General features: G+C 37.5%; 1 long non-coding RNA gene across 1 annotated transcript; it reads right to left on the reverse strand.

Moving 5' to 3' along the window:
- Positions 1–20,409: 20,409 nt before the first annotated feature.
- On the reverse strand, positions 20,410–22,780 carry LOC133869514 (uncharacterized). Its single transcript, XR_009900462.1, has 2 exons — positions 22,203–22,780; positions 20,410–20,694 (listed from the first exon to the last, which is right to left on the reverse strand). It is a non-coding gene; the product is annotated as an uncharacterized LOC133869514 (long non-coding RNA).
- Positions 22,781–23,026: the final 246 nt, after the last annotated feature.

The raw sequence follows: 23,026 nt of genomic DNA on the forward strand, positions 1-23,026 counted from the left end.
GTATAATGATCAATTCGAGCTTCAACAGCCTCCTTCTACAAGTCTAAGCTACAAATATAAGCTAACATTTAATTACAAAGGTTCTGTAATTGGAAAGCCCAATAGCTCATGCCTTTCTTTATACAAAACTAATCTCAACTAAAATTATAATTGTCCAACCCACTTGGTTTTCCTGACCACAATTCTCGTGCGCTAGCCCATGATTCCCATGTGCCAAATGCCAGCCTACCCTTTTATTAGTTACATAATACCCCTTAATCTGTTGCCACGTAGCCTTTCTAAGGCATCTTCTCGAAACAAGCTGCCTCGCCCAACAGTCAATGCCAACCTGTTTCTCAATGTAACTTTACACTGCCCAATACACATGCTTTCACTTTCCCAAGCTTCAGTTTCCTCTTGGCCATTTTAGCAAACTAGGTTTCCACCCTACTTGGATCAACTGGATTCGTATATGCGTCACCTCACCTTCATTCTCCATACTCATCAATGGAAGCCTATTTGGTTTTTTCACTTCAGCATGAGGACTTAGGCAAGGTGATCCGTTATCTCCGTTCCTTTTTATTTTAGGAACGGAGGTCTTTTCAAGACTATTATTTAGACAATCTTCCCTTGGTCTCCTAAAAGGTATTAAACAGGCAAGGTCTTGTAATCCCATTTCTCATCTCTAGTTTGCAGATGATCTTCTCATATTTGCCAAAGCTACTTCCTATGAAGCCTTCGCCATTAAAGATTGCCTTGATTTATATTTTCAATGGTCTGGCCAAGTTGTTAATACGACTAAGTCTTCAATTATGTTCAGTAAAAATACTGCAAGCTCCGCTATCAACAGTATCAAAGTAATTCTACCTTTTAAATCTACTGCAGCCACTGCTTCCTATCTGGGACTTCCATTTTTCATTGGAAAATCAAAAAAGGAAGCTTTTCAATCTATACTTGCAAGAGTTTTGGGGAGACTTGAAGGTTGGCGTGCTAAAACTTTATCCCAAGCAGGAAGAACAGTGCTCATCAAAGCCACTGCATCCTCTATACCATCCTATACAATGAGTACCTTTCTTCTACCAAAATCCCTTTGCACAGCTCTAGATAAAGGATTTAAAGATTTTTGATGGGGATTCCCAAAAGGAAATTCTCATAACCTCTCTCTTAAATGTTGGCGTTCTATTTGCATTCTGCGTCATCTTGGAGGTTTGGGTATCCGAATTATGTATGATGTTAATCTTGCATTGATTACTAAACTTGGGTGGAAACTTTTGTCTAATCATGACTGCTTCTGGGTGAATCAGCTACGTCAGAAATATATCAGATATGGTTCCTTTCTATCTTCTCCAGACTTGGTAAATGCTTCATGGCTCTGGAAATGAATTCTCCGATGTAAATCTCTGCTTATATCTGGGACATGTCTGCAAGTCTCCCTCACTTCTCATTTCCCTGTTTGGACAATAGCCTGGATTTCAACCCTGCCTAATTTCAAACCAGCCCCGAAAAATCCAGGTAACAGAGAACTCCCTTCCTTGCTCATTTCAGATCTATTTATCCCAGGCACATCTCAGTGGAACACTACCGAAATTCACTTCTCATTTTTCTGCACAAGAAATCATCAAACTTCATATATCCTCTGATGTTAGCCCAAAATACTTATGGACTCCAGCTCAATCTGGAAAGTATTCAATTGGTTCAGCTTGCTTTTCTATCATAACTAGAAATCATCCAGACTTGATTATCCCGTCCTCACAACCTTTTTGGAAGAAACTCTGGAAATTAAACTTAAATGACAGGCTACGTCTGTTTTTATGGAAAATTGCATGGACTATACTTACAACTACTTCTAGAATCAATTCCATCTTACCTCTTCCAAATAGACAACCAGAATGTCCTCTTTGCAAAATTGCAGATGACTCTCTTCACCATTTATTTTTCAACTGCATTTTCGCACGGTTTGTTTGGAGACACTCCTTTTGGCCTCTGGATTCCTCAGCTTTTGATTTCAACATTATGACATATTGGATACAACATATTATCTCTCCAGGGATTTCTCTGAAGATACCTTCAATTGATCATCATAAATTTCAAATTTTTGCCGCGGTAACCTGTGATCTTCTATGGTTTTATGGAAATAAATCTTATCATGAAGAAATCACTATTGATATCCGCCTCATCTCGAACCATATCAATACTGTTACTATGGAGCACTATAATGCCTGGCACCCCTCTCATCCTGTTGTAACTGAGACATGGATTCCTCCTACGTCACCCTGGGTGACTATTAATTTCGATACAGCTATTAAGGATTCTTTCTCAGCTCAAGCTGCAGTATGCAAAAATTCAGAAGGTTGCATTCTCCATATGGCTTCTCAAATCTCTTCACCATGCAATCCAAATTATGGAGAAGCCCTTGCAGTGAAGTTAGTAGTCTCTTTGGCAACTTCTTTACATCTTGATCACTTTATTCTGGAAGGTGATTCACAAGTTGTCATCTCTACTCTCCGACATCCAAATGTTTCTCAAGATTGGAGGATTTCATCCCTCATTTTGAAAATGATTGGATCCATCTCAGCCTCTTCCTCTTGGAAAGCTACAAAAATTTCAAGAAGTGTAAACTTCTGTGCCCATTATGTGGCACATTGGGCCGCAACCAGATCCTTTTCTGGTAGCATTCCCACTTATTATTCTCCTTTACCTTCAATTCCTATTGTAAGTGGCAAAGACCCCCCTTCTTTCTTGAGAGGTGGTAGGCATCTTTCCACCTAGTTCTAGTTTTTTCCTTGTTGCTTGTTTCTTTCAAAGTATCTATAAAAAATAAAAATAAAAAAAAATAAAAAAAAATAAAAAAAAAAAACCTTGCCCTTTCACTTTCCAATGCTCCTTTGGAATCAAACCTTGCAACATCTCCTTCACGCCTTTGCTTTCAACAGATCCTCTTTGAATCACTTTTGATTTCCTTTTCTTTAGACGTGTGACAAAATATCAGTTCGATAGTGGGACAAGCTTTCATATGAACCTATCTTGAATAAGATCCAAAAGGAATTTGATCTTGGAGACAATGAAGATGAAGATGAAGATGAAGATGACGAAGAAGGTGAATAGAATTCTTCATTGATGGAATATTTTCAAAATTCACAAGATCCTTTCGAGGGATATGCCCTTAGTTAAAAACAATAGAGTTTACTTTCAGAAGACATTATCATTTCGATATTAGACCACTATTAGAAGAATCATACTTTTGACAAAAGTAGTCACATAATTACTATTCATTTCGATCACTATCAAAAGAATCCTATTTGGCACTGTTCATTGTATAATTTAATATTTTACTATTCTCTTTTGGAGCCTATTTAAGGACTCCTTTCATTTGTCTCACGCATACCAGATTTTACCATCTTCTCTCCTTTATAAAGCATTTTTTGCATCCATTTCTCTTATTTCCTTTGTATCTTTGTCACCTATCATTGTAATATTTCCGGTATTGAAATAAAATTCAGAATTTGAAGTTCAAAGATATGTATAAGTAAGTTTTAAAGTTTTAAATTTTCAGTTATCTGTTTTCAGATTACTTGTTCGATCGTATTATTATTCTGTTTAGCAACATATATGTTAGTATTATTGGCCTCATTCTGTGTTTGGACAAAAACACTTGTATGTAAAGATGCTGTAAACAGGGATTCCACTTATTAGAGCATTTTCAGAAGACTCTGCACTGCAAAAAAGATTGAAGAATTCAAGTTCCTTGTTAGTCATCCGGACGATCGAGCCATCCCGTCCGGACGCCCATCTGTCCACTGTTCCATCTGTCTGGACGACGTGCCATACCGTCCGGACGCCAGACAGACCAGCGTCATCCGTCTGGACGACGTATTCCTTATGTCCGGACCCTCTACTGTATCGAGGAGCTTCTGTGCCAGCTTGCATTCGTCCGGACGTCTCAGCAGCCCGTCCGGATGCCTTTCAGTAATCAAGTAGCTTTAGATTCTTTCCAAGTTCAAAATAAGGGAAGATTGATATAACCGTCCGGACGATGTGGTTTCCCGTCCGGACGCACTCATTTATAAGGCAAGAATCGCAATTCAAATATCACCGTACAGACGTCAGTCAGCCTTGGTCCGGACTCGCGTGCATCTGATATGGGAATTGTGTGTAGAAGAATTGCCATCCGGACGCTCCTCTCCATGGTCCGGACATGCGAAGCCTTATATGGAAATTACTTGCAGCGGACGTGCGACCGTCTGGACGTCAGTGTCTCACCGTCCAGACGCGGCTCTTAAACAGGAAAGATTTTCAGCAAAATTTTTGAAAAATTTTGTCGCACAGTTGTCCGTCTGGACGGTCCAGGGTCACCGTCCGGACGGCGTCCGTACATATCATTGCAGTCGCCCATTCTGCACCTCATCCTATAAATAGAGGCCCCTGGCATTGAGAACTGCAAGAATTCGATATTGAATTCCACAACTGCTCAGAGATGTTATTTTTCCTCTGAAGCCATTTCACGTGTGCTGTTGCTGCGCTACATCTGAAGTCTATCTTAGAAGTCGGATCTAAGATAAAGGATTCCATTGAAGACCCCTTCAGGTAGGAGACCTGGTTGGGAAGCGTTCGTGTTGGGTTACGCGTCAGAGAGCAAGGTACGACCACTGCATCGGGTATATGTGAGTGTTACTATCTTGTATCTAGCTTTGTCTTCTGAATATTGGAATTCCTGGGTTTGGTGCCCTGGAGTGGTTTTTCTCTTGATTGAGTTTCCACTTTGTCAACAAAAATCTCTGTGTCATTTACTTTCCACATTATTATTTTTGTTGACACTATTGCACACACTTGCCGTTTATTTTAGAAGTCAATTTCAATTTTCAATTGGCATCAAAGCTTGGTACACTCTGAGAAGACTAATTTCTTGAGTGTTATTCTTGACTTCTATTATGCCTAATTTGAGTATGGATAAAATTGCTTCTGTTTCTCATGATATGTCTGTTCATAGAACCATGTTTGTTAAGCCTATCATGTCTCATAGTCATACTCAATCTGCTTGTAAGGGTAAAAGGGAAAATCAATCGATACCTACATGTCATTACTGTGGTATTATTGGTCATATTCGACCAAACTGTTTTCAAATTAGGTCTCAAAAACCTTGGAACAAAACCCTTGTCCCTAGAAAAGATGAACCAGGTTTTGAAGAGCAAGTTGAAATGCTGAGTGATCAAGTTAAACTCATTAGTGAGAAGTTAGCATACCTCACCCCTAATGAGCAAAGATTTGTCCTGGTTAATAATCAAAAAGCTTCTAAACAAGTCTAGGTCCAAAAGGAAGATAATCTGTGTTTAGTTTCTCATACTGCATTAAAAATTCTTGATACTTGTTTGTGGTATTTGGATAGTGGCTGTTCTAAACACATGACAGGTGATAAGACTTTACTAAAAGAAGTTCAGATGGGCAAAGGTGGACGAATCACCTATGTAGATGGGAGCCAATCCAAAGTCATTGGAAAATGGATCATCGACATTCCAGGCCTCGGAACATCTCAGGAAGCTTTGTATGTGGAGGGGCTCAAGGCAAATCTCCTCAGCATCAGCCAGTTTTGTGACAATGATTTGGTGCTACAATTCTCCAAAAGGGAGTGTAATATATTTGACAGCAGTGGCAAATGGCTCATGGGAGGAGAAAGAACTGTTGACAATTGCTATGGCCTTTCTGGTTTGACTATAGATCCTCAAATTTTCTACAACAAGGCAACCATAGATAACAGTGAGCTGTGGCACCGGAGGTTAGGGCATCTAAATTTCTCTGATATATTGAAAATTGCAGGCAAAGATGTTGTTAAAGGTCTGCCCAAAATGGAGAAGACTGGGAAGGGAATTTATGGTTCTTGCCAACTAGGGAAACAAACTCGAGCAGCCTATAAGATTACCTCAGGTATTCAAACTTCCAGAAACTTAGAATTACTGCATATGGATCTCATAGGTCCCACTAGAACTGCTAGTCTAGGTGGGAAAAGGTATATGCTGGTTATTGTAGATGACTTCTCTCGATATACTTGGGCTATTCCTATTCGGGAAAAATCTGATGCTTTTGATACAGCTCAGCATTTATTTAGGAAGATTCAGGTTGAGCAAAATTGCCAGATTATGAGAATCCGCAGTGATCATGGAAGAGAATTCGAAAATTTCAAGTTCGAAGAATTCTGTCTCTCATATGGAATCAAGCAGGAATTTTCTTCTCCTATCACTCCTCAGCAGAATGGAGTTGTTGAAAGAAAGAATAGGGAAATTCAGGAGATGGCTTGTGTGATGATCCACTCAAAGAATCTTGCTCAACACTTCTGAGGAGAAGCTGTAAACACTGCCTGTCATATCATCAACAAGGTCTACCTGAGGCCTAAAACAAACAAGACTCCCTATTAAATTTGGCGAGGTAAGAAACCCACGGTAAAGTACTTCAGAACTTTTGGAAGTAAATGTTATATACCTCGTGACAAGGAGAATCTGGGGAAATTTGATTCCAAGTGTGATGAAGGTATATTCTTAGGATATTCCACAAACAGTCGTGCTTACAGGGTCTTCAATAAAAGAACAGAGACTGTGATGGAATCTATAAATGTAGTTATTGATGATGAAGAAGTTCGGAGACCAATCAGCAGGGAGGAAAATCAGCTTGATTCAGTCGACTCATCAGCAACTCCAACTGATATTATTAAGTCCTCTCTAAACGTGTCTCCAGATGATTCTCCTTCTTCCCCCACGACTTCGGATACCACTCCCACTACTTCCGAAGATGAGGATACTCCTGCTAATCCTCCTAAGCGATCATGGGTGAAGCACAATCATCCTCCTCAGTAGCTTCTTGGGACCATAGATGAAGGGCGTAGGCTCAGAAGTATAGTCATTCAGCCTACTAGTGAAGTAGCCAATCAAGTCTCCTACAGCTGCTACCTTGCTCAGACAGAACCCAAGAAAGTTGATGAAGCCTTACAGGATGAAGGCTGGGTATCTGCAATGCATGATGAGCTCCATCAATTCACCAGAAATGATGTCTGGACCTTGGTTCCTCGTCCTGCAGAACAAAATATTATTGGTACCAAATGGATCTTCAAGAATAAAACAGATGAGCATGGTACTGTGGTTCAAAATAAAGCTCGTCTTGTTGCACAAGGATATACTCAGATAGAGGGAGTAGACTTTGATGAAACATTTGCCCCAGTTGCCAGGTTAGAGTCTACCAGAATTCTTCTCTCTATTGCTTGTCATCTTGGTTTCAAATTGTACCTGATGGATGTTAAGAGTGCATTTATAAATTGTATCGCCCCAAATTTGAGCCTGCAAATTCGTAAGTAGAAACCTTCGGTTTCCACGTGACATTACTACATCAGAGATAAACTCTCGCAGCGGAATATATTTTTTTTCTTCTAAAGCCTTAGGAATTGATAGCATAACACATTTAGAGCTGACTGAAATACCTCGATACGTTTATTAAAAGTTACTTAGGTTTATCTTTACATTCTATATGCACACTAGGTGCATCAAAATTAGTGCCACAGGCAGCACATAAGCATATAACATAAAACATGTCGAACATGACATTGTTATAAATATTTACATGCCATAAAACAAAATACATATAAGCGCAACTAGTAATTTCTAAGCTAGCACATGATAGTTCGTTGATGGTTTCAAAAACCATCAAAAACTAGCATATGGGTCCATGCCTTCATTCTCCAGATCTACATCAGTAACTATGCAAATATGACGTCATCATATTTACATAGACAAACAAGTGAGTCATCCATTTTCATATCTAAGTTACCATCAGATTAATAACAGTTCATAAATAATATAAATGCAAGAATTGTATGAATATGCATCGTAATAACCATTTAGTTTGTGTTTTATTATTATCTTACTTCAGACCTCTCGTTCTTAGGTATCCAAACCCGTTTATGTCCTTTGCCTCACACTTAAAGTCTTACCTGTTTGCACTGGAATCCTACCGGTCCCAGCATTAGTTCTATATTAGGACTTTGGACAGCCCTGGGTCACTATGAACCCCCTGGATCCACTGACTAGCCTTCCTTCCACTTGCTACTACATCAGCTTGTTGATGGCTATCTCATCAGCCGTTATATTAATTGGACACAACATGCAATGCATGAACAACCACATGCAATAAACACACACCACACAGTCCTAATGAAACATAGAATCATTCCTCAGTAAGTACATCCATACTTACCCTCTTCCCCGTGTAGTCCTTAGACTTCTTTTCTGTATAAAAATCCATCCATACAATAATATACAAATCAATTATCTATCAAACAAATCATTGTTTATAGACCCTCATCTCTTTATATTTATTATTATCCATCACTTCATTATATTTGAGACGATCACTTACGATAATCATAAAACCTTGGTTCATAATTTGATGACGAGGCTATATGACCAATACCACCAAATATGAACTTGAAGGATTAAAATATATCATAAGGACAATAAGAGTAAATACGATCAACTCATGAAGGTCATAAGATCAGTCATGAGGACAGTCAAATTTAAATACGAAATATAAACACGATCAACTCATGAAAGTCATAAGATCAGTCATGAGGACAATGAAATTTAAATACGAAATATAAATACGAAATATAAATACGATCAACTCATGAAAGTCATAAGATCAGTCATGAGGACAATGAAATATAAGTATGAAATATAAATACGATCAACTCATGAAAGTCATAAGATCAGTCATGAGGACAATGAAATTTAAATACGAAATATAAATATGATCAACTCATGAAAGTCATAAGATCAGTCATGAGGACAATTAAATGTAAAAGCAGTTTATATTACCCTTTACTTTAATTCTTTTATCTCTTAAGCTTATTGGGTCTTTTAAACAATTCATAAAAAGTAATGAAATCAAATAGTAAGGAAGAAGTGTCAAGATTTACTTACCAATTTGATTTGGAGAGAAAAATAACTTCAAGAACACCAAAGTGGTTGTGTGGTAGAAGGAGAGAAAAAGGGAGAGAAAACCAAAGCACAAAGCTTTCAAGAAAGTTGTCTTGGATTGTGTGGAAAAACAAAGAGCCTTGCATGCTTATTTATAGGAGGAAGGTAGGGGTATTTAGGTGCAAAATTTGATAAAAGATTTATCCTATTGGATAAGTTCTTGCACATAAGTCCTTGCTTTATTATCTAATTGCATTTTGGGATTTTCGTCCAAATGGGGGCAGCTTACTCCAAGAATTTTTTTGATGGTCAAACTGACTCTGATTGATGTAAAATTTTGAGGGTAGATAGAGGACTTCAAGACAAACATTTTCTCTTTTTGGTTCGTCTCATTTTGAGTTCGTTTTGATGTAGTTTCGGTCAAGTCAAAGTTTCTGTCTATAAAGCCAAAATATCTTTTATCCACTTTCTACGTTCATACTTGCTTTATTGATTTTTCCTCATTTTCATGATTACTTTTGAGATATTCCATTCTTTCATCATTACTCTTGTTTTTTATACATAAATGTTTCTAGAAGCATGGAGATATTTTTCTTGCCAGTTTTTCGTTTAATATCGACAGTTGGGTTATTTAGGCTCGGGTCAAAAAGTCAACTGGTGGACTTTTTACTAACTTTTGCCACATGGTAGATCTTTCTTTTGTAAGCACAATGGTTTTTGAATTATCTAAATCTGAGTCTGTTTGACCTGTTTTCGGTTCAATCAAAGTTTAAAGTATAAATGTAACTTTTAGGTTTTTAAGGGTTTTTAGGTTTTGATCTTTTAATTTTTCAAAACAACTTTAGGTTTGCTTATAAAAACATGTGGATATTGTCTCCTCAACAATATCAATGACTTCTTAAGAGTTTGAATTTCCCGAATATTGTTTCCTCAACAATAACAAGGGTTTCTTAAGAGCTTGAATTTCCCGGGCGTTACATAAATGGTGTTCGTCAAGAAGAAGTCTATGTAGAATAGCCGAAGGGTTTTCAAGATCCTCATCATCCCCATCATGTGTACAAGCTGAAAAAGGCTTTATATGGGCTCAACCAGGCTCCTCGGGCATGGTAAGAGCGTCTCACTACTTATCTCTTGACTAAGGGGTTTACAAGGGGACAAGCTGATCGAACTCTGTTCATCAGAAATCAAGGTATTCACAAACTTATCGCTCAAATCTATGTTGATGACATCATTTTTGGAGCTACATTAGATTCGCTTGCCCATGAGTTCTATGAAGAAATGAAGCAGGAATTTGAGATGAGCATGATTGGTGAGTTGAACTACTTTCTTGGCCTTCAAGTCAAGCAAACTACTGAAGGCATTTTCATCTCTCAGTCAAAATATGCTAAAGATCTGGTCAAGTTGTTTGGTTTGGATGGGAAGAGTCGTGCCCGTATTCCCATGAGCACTAGTGTCAAGATTAGTAGTGATCTTGCAGGCAAGTCAGTTGATCCATCCCTTTATAAGAGTATGATAGGGAGCCTCCTATATCTTACAGCCAGCCGACCAGACATTGCTTTCAGTGTGGGAGTGTGTGCTTGCTTTCAGGCAAATCCTAAGGAATCTCACCTCACTGCAGTAAAGCGTATCATCAGGTATGTAAATGATACCCTTTCTTATGGCATTTGGTATTCTAGAGAAACAAATTTTGTTGTTGCAGGATACTCTGATGCAGATTGGGTTGGAATTGCTGATGATAGAAAGAGCACCTTGGGAGGATGTTTCTATGTGGGGAACAATCTTGTAGCATGGATGAGCAAGAAACAAGCCTCCATATCTCTCTCCATTGCTGAGGCTGAGTATATTGCTGCAGGTAGCTGTTGTACCCAATTACTGTGGATGAAGACACTGCTGGGGGACTACGGATTTTCTCAAGATACTATGATTATCAACTGTGATAATACTAGTGCCATCAATATCTCCAAGAATCCCGTTCAGCACTCTCAGACCAAGCACATCGACATCAGACATCACTTGCGTGATCTTGTGGAATCCGAGGTAGTCTCTCTCTCATTCATCCCCACTGAAAACCAATTGACTGACATTCTTACCAAACCTCTAGATGGTAGCAGGTTTGAGTCCCTTCGGAAAGCCATTGGTGTTTGTGCCATGTCCTAGACATAGTGTTCCATGCTAGGATAAGATTCTTGTCTTTTGATAGCATGATGTTGAAAAAAAAAAAAAAATTGGGAGTTGTGTAGCAGGGTAGTTATTCGCAAGGTATGTCAGCTTTCTCATGTATTCTTTCTGATTTACTAGTTCATTGCGCTTTGATGTATTATGCTTACATATGGCTAAGAACATAAGTCTGACCTATACAAAGTTTCTTCTGCTAACTATTCTGGTTAATAGTTGCTTGTCTCATGTGATGACTTCGTACACTTTCTTAGACTCCCTAAAGGTGCGTACTTTTCCTTCTCTGACTTTTTGCTCCTAGAAATTCTGGAAAAGAGAAGAGGTTTTTGATAGATAGTCAAATTGACCACAGGCTAGTTGAACCTAGAACCTAAAAACTCTGGCACTCCCTACAGTTTGTAACTCCATAAGAATCAAGCAGTACAACATATGAATTCTATGCTTTAAATTCTATAATCACTGCTTATGTGCTAAAATTTGCCTTGCCCTCTATGCGCAAGTAAAATTTACCTTGTCCTTCATGGTACAAGTAAAACAAGTAAGTGCTGTATCTCAGGGGGAGTGTATCAGATAAGGGTTGGCTAGGCCCTAGTAAGTTATAAGGTTTGACTTTTGACTAATCTGTCACTGATTTTCTCTCTCACCTAGAAAATCTGGTTGCTTCTTGTCATATTTGTAAAATCAAACCTTGTGGGAAAAGAGTCTTCACACACGCGCACGCATTGCATGAGTTGAGCAAGCAATTTTCAGTACTATGTCTGTAGGGTAACCTTTGTATATGATATACTTGTCTATCCTATCTATGTTTGCATAATTCTGACTTGCTCCTTGACTGATCTTTCAGACGGATATACATGCGTGAGCTATTATTTTTGTGAAGAACCTAATCTTGTTGCTTTCTCTCTTTGTTAGCTCCTTTCTCAGTCCTTGCTTGTGTAATCTTTGGACTTATATTACTCTGTTTCTCGGGTCCTTCTGAGACCGTTAGGGGGAGTAATTTTTATTACAGTTGCTTTTTTTACTCTGTTTTACCCTTTGTCCCTTTGAGACAAAAAGGGGGAGTAATTTTCATTTTTGGACCGGGAATGTAATTCCAAACCGGTCAAGTGATTTTTGTCCCAGAATGGCCAAAGGGGTAGTTTGTTAGTATTATTGGCCTCATTCTTTGTTTGGACAAAAACACTTGTATGTAAAGATGTTGTAAACATGGATTCCACTTATCAGAGCATTTTCAGAAGACTCTGCACTGCAAAAAAGATTGAAGAATTCAAGTTCCTTGTCAGCCGTCTGAACGATTGAGCCATCCCGTCCGGACGCCCATCTGTCCACTGTTCCATCCGGACGCCAGACAGACCAGCATCATCCTTCCAGACGACGTGTTCCTTCCGTCCGGACCCTCTACTATATCGAGAAGCTTCTATGCCAGCTTGCATCAGTCCGGACGTCACAGCAGCCCGTCCGGACGCCTCTCAATGATTGATCAGCTTCAGATTCTTTCCAAGTTCAGAATAAGGGAAGATTGATACAACCGTCTGGACGATGTGGTTTCCCGTCCGGACGCGCTCATTTATAAGGCAAGAATCGCAATTCAAATATCACCGTCCGGACGTCAGTCAGCCTTGGTCCGGATGCGCATGCATCTGATATGGAAATTGTGTGTAGAAGAATTACTGTCCGGACACTCCTCCCCCATGGTCTGGACGCGCGAAGCCTTATATGGAAATTACTTGCAGCGGACGTGCGACCTTTCGGATGTCAGTGTCTCACCATTCGGACGCGGCTCTTAAACAGGAAAGATTTTCAGCGAAATTTTTGGAAAATCCTGTCGCACAGTTTTCCGTCCGGACGGTCCAGGATCACCGTCTGGACGGCGTCCGTACATATCACTGCAGTCGCCCATTCTGCACCTCAGCCTAGAAATAAAGGCCCTTGGGCATTGAGAACTGCAAGAATTCAGTATTGAATTCCACAACTGCTCAGAGACGTTATTTTTCCTCTGAAGCCATTTCAAGTGTGCTGTTGTTGCGCTACATCTGCAGTCTATCTTAGAAGTCAGCTCTAAGATAAAGGATTCCATTGAAGACCCTTTCAGGTAGGAGACCTAGTTGGGAAGCGTTCGTGTTGGGTTACACGTCAGAGAGCAAGGTACGACCACTGCATCGGGTATATGTGAGTGTTACTATCTTGTATCTAGCTTTGTCTTCTGAATAGTGGAATTCCTGGGTTTGGCTACCCCAGAGTGGTTTTTCTCTTGATTGAGTTTCCACTTCGTCAACAAAAATCACTATATTATTTACTTTCCGCATTATTATTTTTGTTGACACTATTGCACACACTTGCCGTTTATTTTAGAAGTCAATTTCAATTTTCAATATATACTTTCTAAAACATTCTTATTTATTTACATTTCTCCATTTTTTCTAAATTCGACATGAAAACTAGATTTTGGCAAATCCAAATAGAAGAAGTAGATAAGAATAAGACTCCAGTTACTGCCTCTTTTGGGCACTATGAGTGGAAACCTCAACTAAAGAAGTTGTACGTTGATACCAACATTAGAGCATCACTGTTCTTTGATTAATGGTAGTGGGAGACTTGCTAAAGAATCACCTTTCGGAAAGAAGTTGTAAAATCGCTTTCAATCTCTTTTCTTTCTGATGCAGGGGGATCCGAATTAGACGATGCTGAGCTGTCAGATTACACATTGATGGTGCTGAATTACCTGGAGCAGGCAGATCAGCGCAAAATTGGCAAGAAATCGTAATCTGACCTAATTGGGGCAATTTTCGGGTACGCTGCAGTATTTTGGCCATAACTTTGGCTACAAGTATCCGATTCGCGCATATGACCCCAATTCAGAAAGCTCTCTTTGGCGCATACGTCGTGTCCACCATGCTATGCTCGGTACGCCTCGTTTCGAGACCAAAATCCACTGTTTTCCTTTTCAAAACCTTAATTTTTGATATTTTTTACCATTTATGGTAATTTTTCGTTTATTGTTTAGGAGGTGATTCTGAGCCCGATTTGGACTAGATTTTCTGCAGACTGCTTATTTTTATTCCCTATTTCGTTTTATTAGGGTTTTTCAGGATTTTGCTATTTTTGGTAAAATTCTGCTAAAGACCTAATTTTCAGCGATATAAGCCCGGCTTGTGGCCGTTTTTCAAGCAGTTGTTGTTTATTGATAATTTTATTGAATTCAGAGTTTTCTCTCTGTTTTTGGGGTGAATTTCTTGTTTTCTTCCTTGCAAACTACCTGTTGGTTAGCCTACAGAATAATCACTATTCTGTTCCGGCATCACTTTCTCTCGAAATTTTTATAGGTAAAACGCTCTCTCTCAATTGTTATATGCTTTGAATATGATATTTGGGTTCATGTCTTTGTTACAATAAGGCTCTGTTTGTTTCAGTGTAAAATGTTTTTCGTCGGAAAATATTTTCAGGAAAATTATTTTTCAAGAAAATATTTTACGCTGAAAATATTTTTCGGCTCTTGGCGAGTACGAAAAATCACAAACATTTTTTTCATTTAATTATATTAACCTATAAAAATAAATTTTTATTCAAAACATAAAAATATTAATATAAAAAAATTAAAAAAACTAACCTAATAATTTGAGTTCCGACAGTGGTTTGGCGGAGGCCCGTTGATTGTCCGGCGGTGGCTGGTGGTAGTTCGGCAGTGGTCTGAGGGTGGCTTAGTGGTGGTCCAGCGGTGGCTAGGTGGTGGTCTAGGGGTGGCTCGATGGTGGTTCGACGGTGGCCCGGTGATGGCTTGGTGGTGGTCCAACGATGGTCTAGTGGTTTGAAAATGATTTACGAAATTTAAAAATGGAAATCATTTTCCAAAACTAAACTAAAGAAGCCTTTTTAGTCAAACCGAAAATATTCTTGGTTTAACTATTATTTTTGGTCGCACCAAATACCAAAAAATATGGAAAAGAAACATTTTACGCAAAAACAAACGGATCCTACAACTAAATCCTTGGCAAGGGAGAAATTTAACCTTTTGTGGTCCATTTGATTTGTTGCATGCCAGTTTCACAAAATAACTAGGCAATGTAAGACTTAACACTCATGACTATATTTATAAACTACTTATTCTATGTGGGCTACTCCTCTTCCCAATATGGGACCGGAGTGTTACAATTATATTCTCCACTTGACCTGAAAATGCATTTGATTATCTCTGCAAATTCATCCCCTTTTTACTCAAGTGATATAGATGATCATAGTTCAACATCGAAGAATGTAATGGAGCAAGAGAAATATTTGAATTCACAAGTAATTCGGATGAGGAGATCATTGGAACCATAAGAATGGACAATTTTATGGAGTAACTGTTTCAGGTTGATTGTGCAAGCTAAGGTTGAGAGTCCTTAGGTTATACTAAAGTTTGGTAACTATTGCATACTTTCATAATTCATCAGAAAAACTAGATGATTTTATTCATCATAAAATTTGAGCCTTTTTTTTTTTTTTTTGTTTTTCCATAAAAACTTGAGCATATATTGCTTAATATATAATATTTATGTGACAATAACCTCTATGCCCTTATTGTTGATGCACTGGTCCGAATGTTTGATGGATCAAATAGGGTGAAGATCTTTCATATGACTATAGACCGTTTAGAAGAGGTAATGATTGTAGATGTTTTTGAATTGATTTTTAAAATTAAAAAAAAAAAAACCCTGCACATAGTGCGGGTACTATGCTAGTTTGTATAAAGACCATCATACGCGCCGGTTAGAGCTCATCTTTTGCCTTTTCGCCAACGTTGCTGTTTGTTGGGTCTTTCATTGGTTTTTTGCTTTTTTCCATTGTAAATCTTTCTTTCTTCTACTTCTTCTTCTTTTATTTTATTTTATTTTTTATTTTTTTTGTCTTGTATTTCTGTTGTTTGCTATATTTTTATGTATTTTCTATTGTGCTTCTTGTGTTTTGTGGGTTTTACTCCCCCTAAGCTGATGTGGTTTAATCTGGTTTTGGAGACTTGTGATATCGAAGGTAGTACTCCCTCTTCATCAGTTCCTCTTTCAGATTTTGACAGTGTCCTTGTTGCAACTACCTTTGGGTGGTTGTTGCAGTTTCCTAACGGTGGCTTGAAAAGGGTTGCGAGGCCTCTTGAGATTCGTGCCCCGCTTTGTCCCCATTTTGCTTCAGTTGCCGCTTTAGGCAACTCTACAAAGAGAACAAGGTTATTTGTTTGGCCTATTTTCTACTATTTGTTTGTATTTCTACACTGTTATTTTTGTTTTAGATCCGTTATTGGGGATTTCACCTATTTTTCTTTGTTTTGATTCCTTGTACCCTTCCCAATTTGAGTAATTCTAAATGTCATATAAGTATTGACGCAGCAAGAATTAAAACAAATAGAAAAGTATAAAGATAAACCTTTTGCTAACCTGGAGTCTCACCAGACTAACAATAGGGAAGAACAAACCAGCGTCTTACTGGCTTTGACAGTGTCTCACCACCAGAGAATAGAGGAGTCACACCTCAAAGAAATAAATATATTTTTTTATTCAATCATCATCTGTCTATTACAACAGAACAATATGCTTAAATAGCCTCATAAACTAAACCCTAACCCTAACCCTAATGTGACTCATTTTGGGCCAAGGGCCAAGCCCATTATTAAATAACAAATAACTTAAGCTAATGTGACTGACATTGGGCTAAGTCCATTATTAAATTACAAAAAACTTAAAACTTTGGGCCAAGCCCCATTATTTAATTCAAATAAAACTCATAATTTAAATAAAACTAAAGACCTAATTATTCTTGTCTCATCCTACATCATTTCGAAAAGAACTCGTCCTCGAGTTTATATGACAATGCTTCAACCTGTATAGCCAAATTCTGGATGTTTTGGTCCGGATTTTGGCTAGTTTTGTCGGAATCTGGCAAAGTCCCCGGATTCCAGCCACACTGGTCCGAATCCGGCAAAAACGGCCGGAATCTAGCTTTATCGTACTGGTCAGATTCCGGTCAGTTTGGTCCGAATCTAGCAAAGTTGCTGGATTCCGGCAGAAATTTCCAGATTCTGGCAAACTAGCCAAAATCCGGACAAAACGGCCGGAATCCGGCTGTACTGGTCGATTCAGGCCGTACTGGTCAGATTCCGGCCAGTTTGGCCAGAATCTAGTCTGTCGGAATCTGGTAACTTTGCCAGATTCCTGCAGGAATTTCCAGATTTGGCCAAATTGGCCAGAATATGGAAAAAAAAAATGGCAGGAATCTGGTTCGCCGGAATTCGGCGACGTTGCCGAATTCTGGTGGAGATTGCCGGATTCCAGCGACCTCCGGCGATGGTCGCTGAAATCTAGAAATCGGATACTAAAATTCAATCTTCAGCAGTGAAGCCGAGTCACCAACAAACTCCAGTACCCAATGGTGGAGTCAGGTTACCAACAAACTCCAGTGCCCAGCGGTGGCAGATTCCCACAAACGTGCGTGCAAGAATGAAGAGATTAAATTTTCCAAAATTCAAAGTGGCTTTTACGGTCAAACTGAAAATGATTTCCGTTGACCATTATTTTCGCCTCAACCAAACACCGAAAAATGCAGAAAACATTTTTCAGAAAACATTTTACGCCGAAACAAACGGAGCATAAGTTATTTTATGTTGTAAAAGAAGAATCCATTGTAATAGATTTGTTTGAACACTAGTATTGGGGTATTGACTACCACAAATGTAGTGAGAGCTATTTATAGAGGAATTACAGATTGATGAGCACATTATTTACAAGAGGCATAGTTTAACTACAATTCTATCCTAGATATTGAAACTGAAACACGACTGTTACTCTTGCTTCTCAATTTCATCTTACTCTTCTTTCTCGGTGCTGCACTGCTTCCTTTCGTCATGTCTTTTGAACTTGAATCAGACCCCAATTACACTGTGATTAGTCAAGATTATGATGAAACAATACATAATATATCTCATTTCTTAGGGTTAATGCCATAGTATCAACGTCATGAACAAGCCTAAAAAATATTGTCGACAAAGCTATCTTAGTCGACAATATCAATTGAGACCTTCAAGTGCAGCTGATTATCAAACACCTTTTGTATGTGTTGAGATTGGTTTATCAAGTCCTCACATGACCTCTCAAGAATTTTGTAAACTGAATTTGGATCTTTCCATATATGATTGAGAAAAACAACATTTTTTTCATCCCTAATTTTTTTTTTCAAATTCTTGAATCCATGAACAAATTAATAAACGTTGCGAAGGATTTGTAAATGACTTACCATAGAGAAAGAATGGTAGACAAAAGGTTGCACCTTTATTAGGTGAATATTCAAGCCATGAAAGAAATAGCTTAAACCGTAAAGATTGAAAGCTATGAAGATGACTTACTAGTCCGAATCTCAGGAACTTTGAGAGAGTAGGTTGGTACAAACTATCTTTAATGTTTAGTTTGGGGGAACATTTATGCAATCTTTAGTTTAGGGAACATTGCAAATTGAGTGCTAGTTTGAGGGGGTATGTAAGTTTACTTTTCCCCCAAGCGTGTTGGGGGTGGTTTGGCAACCCCTAGGGTGGCTAAACCGCCATTTTTTCTTTTTTTCTTTTTTATTATTATTTTTTGTTTTAATTTTAATTTTTAATTTTCTGTTTTTGCATATTTTTACTTTGAGGTTATCTTAGATTTTTTTTTTTTTTTTTTTTTTTTTTTTTCTAAATTCAAAGTATTTTCGTCATTTTACGTTAAAATTGAAACATGTGTGTCACATGTTCATTTTTCCATCTGATTTAACGCCATCAACTAACCGAGCGGGCTTTTTCCTTCTAAATGGTAGTTGGAGGGGGCTATTTGTCATGAGTGCTAGTTCGATTGGGTAAGTGAGAAAGAGGTGTCAATTTATGATAGGTAAGTGTAATTTCTCTTTTTTGTTCAATTTTCATTCATCATTTCACGTTAAAATTGAAACGTTTGTGTCACATGTTCGTTTTTTTGTCTCATTTAATGCCATCAACTAACCAAGTGGGTTTTTTCCTTCTAAATGGCAGTTGGAGGGGGCTATTTGTCATGAGTGCTAGTTTGATAGGGTAAGTGAAAGTGAGAATGAGGTGTCAATTTATGGGAGGTAAGTGTAATTTCCCTTTTTTTTCTTCAATTTGCATTTGTCATTTCATGTTAAAATTGAAATGTGTGTATCACATGTTCGTTTTTCCGTCTCATTTAACGCCACCAACTAACCGAGTGGGCTTTTTCCTTCTAAATGGTAGTTGGGGGGGGGGGGGGGGGGGGGGGGGGCTATTTGTCATGAGTGCTAGTTCGATAGGGTAAGTGAGAATAAGGTGTTAATTTACGGGAGGTAAGTGTAATTTCTCTTTTTTCTTCAATTTGCATTTGTCATTTCACGTTAAAATTGAAACATGTGTGTCACATGTTCATTTTTTTCGTATGATTTAATGCCATCAACTAACCGAGTGGGCTTTTTCCTTCTAAATGGTAGTTGAAGGGGACAATTTGTCATGAGTGTTAGTTTGACAGGGCAAGTGAGAGAGAGGTGTCAATTTATGGAAAGTAAGTATAATTTCCCTTTTTTCTTCAATTTGCATGCATTCTTAATCAACGACAAGTACAATATTTTTCTTATAATCACTTTGAACATGCTTGATTTTTCTTAAACTAATATCCATCAAGAATTTATATTTCAGAACAACAATTAAAACAAAACTAATTTTGCACCAAACTTATATGATTTTTCTTCAAAATCAAGCAATCTTTTCTATGGAAAGAAATCAAACAACTAAAAAGAAAGGAGATAGATTTTTTGCTGAGATTTTCTCCATCTTTCTTGGTTGAGCCCAAACCTCTTTCTTCTCTTTTTCTCTCTTTCTTTCATCTTTTTCTTTTCTTTCTCTCCTATCTTTTCTGCCATGGCCAAATGTCCCTTTATATAGCCTTAAAAAAGCCTTGCCATAATTGACCTTGCCTGGCCATGATTATATGAGCTAGGTTACTATTTTATGCGACCAATTGATTTGGTTTCATGAAATAGGTAAATTGGTGGGGTGTCATCCCCGATTTCACCGAAATTGAAGTTTTTTATTTTTTATTTTTTATTTTTTATTTCTGTAAACAAGGCCTATTGGGAAGAAAATGGGTTTTTGGGCCTATTTCAATCTCTTGGCCGCAACGCCCCGAATTTAAGCCAGCAAATTCGTAAGCAGAAACTTCCGGTTTCCATGTGACATTACTACATCAGAGATAACTTACGTAGCGGAATATATATTTTTTTTCTTTAAAAAGTCTTAGGAATTGATAGCATAACACATTGGAGCTGACTGGAATAGCTCAAAGCATTTATTAAGATTTTTTTAGGTTATCATTACACGCCATATGCACACTACGTACATTAAAATTAGTGCCACAAACGGCACATAAGCATACAACATAAAATATATCAAACATAACATCGTTATAATTATTACAAGCGATGAAATAAAACACACATAAATATGACTAGTGATTTCTAAGCTAGCACATATTACTTCGGTAATGGTTTCAAAAACCATTAAAATTGGCATATGGGTCCATGCCTTCATCCTCCGGATCTGCATTAGTAACTCTGCAAATATGGCGTTATCATATTTGCATAGACAAACAAGTGAGTCATCCATTTTCATATCTAAGTTACCATCAAACTAACAACAGTTCAAAAAGAATGTAAATGCAAGGATTGTATAAATATGCATTGTAGTAACCATTTAGTTTGGTGTTTTATGATCATCTTTCTTCAAACTTTTAGTTCTTAAGTTATCCGAAACCATTCACGTCCTTTGCCTCCCACTTAAAGTCTTACCTATCTTTACTAAAATCCTACTGGTCCCAGCATTAGTTATATATTAGGACTTCGGACACCCCTGGGTCACTCTGAACCCCTTGGGTCCATTGATTAGCCTTCCTTCCACTTGCTACTACATCAGCTTGTTGATGGCTATCTCCTCAACCATTTTATATTAATTGGACATAACATGCAATGCATGAACAACCACATGCAATGAACACACACCACACAATCCTAATGAAACGTAGAATCATTCCTCAGTAAGTACATCCATACTTACACTCTTCTCCGTGTAGTTCCTTAGACTTCTTTTCTGCATACAAATCCATCCACACAATAATATATATATCAATTATCTATCAAACAAATAATTTGTTTATAGACCCTCATCTCTTTATATTTATTATTATCCATCACTTCATTATGTTTGAGACGATCACTTATAACAATCTTAAAACCTTAGTTCATGATTTGATGACGAGGCTATATGACCAATACCACCAAATATGAACTTGAAGGGTTTAAAATATATCATAAGGACATAAGAGTAAATACGATCAACTCATGAAAGTCATGAGGACAATGAAATGTAAAAAGAAATGTAAATACGATCAACTCATGAAAGTCATGAGGACATTGAAATATAAAAGGAAATATAAATACGATCAACTCATGAAAGTCATGTGGACATAAATATAAAAGGAAATATAAATACGATCAACTCATTAAAGTCATGAGGACATGAAATATAAAAGGAAATATAAATACGATCAACTCGTTAAAGTCATGAAGACTTTGATAGGGGTGGGCACGAAGCGGGGCGGGGTGTTGTGCAAATTTATTTAACTCGCAAGTGCACGAATCGTTTGCAATATAGCGTTTTGCAAGGGCGAGGTCGATCCCACAGAGAGTTGTACATTTTCCCGTGCAATCACACGTGCAACATTTCATCCACTTTAATACAAAAATATAACTGTGTATGTAATTTTCAATGAAACAGTAGTTTGAATGAGCTAAGTAGCATAAACGATAATTTGGTATGTTTTCTCCAAAAAAAAAAAAATGGTGTCAGTTTAAGCAGATTAAATATAATTTCCTCAAGAAACAAAAAAATTGATAATGAACCATCTATTGCTATCCTAGAAATGTAAAAGAAAATATGTTAGAAGTGTTCTTTTGCAATATATGAGAAACACTTTTATATATATTGTGGAATAACATCTTCACAACTGTATATTTTCTTGCATATCCATAAAGAGAGAGCTAGAGTAGTTGGGTACCACTTACCAAACTCGAAGATTATCAATTCTTGAAATTATACTTCTTCATTTCCTCTTCATAGCAACGTGCTAGACAAAGTACATGACGTATGCCATGAAGTTCCAATTTCTTAAAACAATGCTCATAGCAATCTAATATCATAACATCAATGTTGATGGGAAAATATTTTGGATGCATTGGACTTTTAAAAATGCATTTAAGAAGAAAACAAGTTGTAGCAAATGGTTCATGTAAAAAGTTACACTCCTTCAATGTGCTTTCAATGCAATGATCAATATAACTCACATCCGCTTTGTCAAGTTGGAAGAGATGAAGGCCAGTTAGTAGTGTTGTGGGAGCAGAAGAAGGAGTGGTTGAATCATTAGCATGCACATTGAGTATCACGAGGATAATCAACTCAATTATTACCAACATAAGTTTTGTCAAATTTTTCTTAGACATCTTATTCCTCTCACTTTAGAAATTCTCTTAATTGAAACTCAATATATATATAGAAGCTATTTATTGAGATTAAATAGCTTCAGACCCTTGAAAAAACAAACTTTTTATTCAAAAAGAGTTTTTTAAAAGTTGTAGCTTTTGGAAATACGATAGTATTCTAATAAAATAGCTATTGGTTCAAGTAATGTCTTTCACCAAGAGCATAAGGTTTTACATTTTTTTTTTTCACAATTAATGTAAAGTCCTTGGTAAAAGCCAACTATATTAGAAAACTTACCTAAAAGAACATGTGAAGAGGTATCATCATCCAAGCTCAAAGAAATTAAAAAATTAAAAAGAAGGGGCATCATTCAATATTCACAACATATTTTATCAAAGCATTCAGTTAA

This window comes from Alnus glutinosa, chromosome 5 (assembly GCF_958979055.1).
Source record: "Alnus glutinosa chromosome 5, dhAlnGlut1.1, whole genome shotgun sequence".
NCBI classification, from domain to species: Eukaryota; Viridiplantae; Streptophyta; class Magnoliopsida; order Fagales; family Betulaceae; genus Alnus; species Alnus glutinosa.